Source organism: Colobus angolensis, unplaced genomic scaffold, assembly GCF_000951035.1.
Source record: "Colobus angolensis palliatus isolate OR3802 unplaced genomic scaffold, Cang.pa_1.0 Scaffold12, whole genome shotgun sequence".
Lineage (NCBI taxonomy): Eukaryota > Metazoa > Chordata > Mammalia > Primates > Cercopithecidae > Colobus > Colobus angolensis.
Window position 1 is genome coordinate 15,503,478 of NW_012113141.1, and position 1,387 is coordinate 15,504,864.

Sequence of the window (1,387 nt, forward strand, 5' to 3'; positions counted from 1 at the left end):
CTGAGCAAATCTAGACAAAACAAATTCTGCTGCTCACTTGGAATTAAGATAATTGTTTCACAATTCAAAGAAAGAAGTTAATTAGCATGGCATGTTTTCAATTAAAAGTTATTCTTTATTAAATTGTATTTCCTGAAACTGTTCATTTCCTAGGGAGGTCTAGAATGGAATAAATATAAAACTAGGAAATAGCAGCTTTTACTCCATGTGACAAGGTTTTGTTGAGGGTGCCTGTGGGGGTTGCCATCTTTGTCATGTGTGTAATGTGGCCGTGCCTCTGGCAAACTATAAGCTGGTAGTTAGTGTGGAGTCTGCATTCCAGCTACCTGGGTGCCATCACTGTTACACACATCTTAGCTCAGATGTTCCAGTATTTGTCCTCCTGACCTACAACATCAGGACCACATGGGAACTTGCTAGATTCTGAAGCTCCCTCCCAGACTTACTAAATTAGATACTCTGAGGGTGAGGCCCAGAATCTGTATTTTAATATGGACTTGAGGTGATTCTGATTCTGCCCAAAGCTTGAGAAGCACTTCCCTAGCTTCCGACTTGGGCAACACTCCTGAATCAGTGCCTAGCTTTTCCCAGCTGTAAAATGTAAAATATAACATTTTTCTCATAGAATTATTGAAGAAATTGAAGATAATTGAAGAAATTTCTTCAGTTATAATATTTCTTCGTGATAATTGAAGAAAATCATGTAAAGTGATTTCTGCAATAGTTTCCTAACAGATAGAGTGCTCTGAGGACACTGAGTGCTCTTCAAAAGCAGCATGGCCTCTGTGCTCCCACATCTGAGCACATTTGAAAACCAGCCTCCAACATTACACTTCCTCCTTCTATCAGTCATTGCAGAAACGAATGTTGCAAATCCATGGCAGTAAAACATCCTTTGAAGAATGAAGTGTTATCAAAATTTAATTCCATAATATTTGTATTAGTTTTGTGTTATTCAAAAGGCCTATCTTATTTTACTTTCTAAATGAAATTGATTTTTATTTCACTATGAATTTATTTTTTTCTAGTCCCTACTTTCATTTCCAAATTTTCTCATTTTCTTTTTAGTCTGGATATTTCCTAGATAATTTATTTCAACATTCTAATATTATATAATCTCAAATACCCAAAGAAAATACATTTTTTTGAAATATTGATGAACTAAAACCAATAGGTATAAATGAGTGGATCCTGTATTTAATCTACATGTGAGATACCACCTGTTCTATTCCATGCAAATAGGAAGGTGGATATAGTGAAGTCATTAATAATAATGAAATAAGGCTATTTTATATAAGAATTTAGGTTATTTCCCATATAAATTAACAGCATAATATTGTACGATTAGTCTTCCTGATATTAATATTTTCCTAATTTATTCTTTTTA

The 1,387-nt window shown here is 34.0% G+C and overlaps 1 protein-coding gene across 1 annotated transcript in view; it reads left to right on the forward strand.

The window, feature by feature from the left end:
* Window positions 1-1,387, forward strand: part of NRG3 (neuregulin 3) — a 1,124,269-nt gene that overhangs the window by 343,945 nt on the left and 778,937 nt on the right.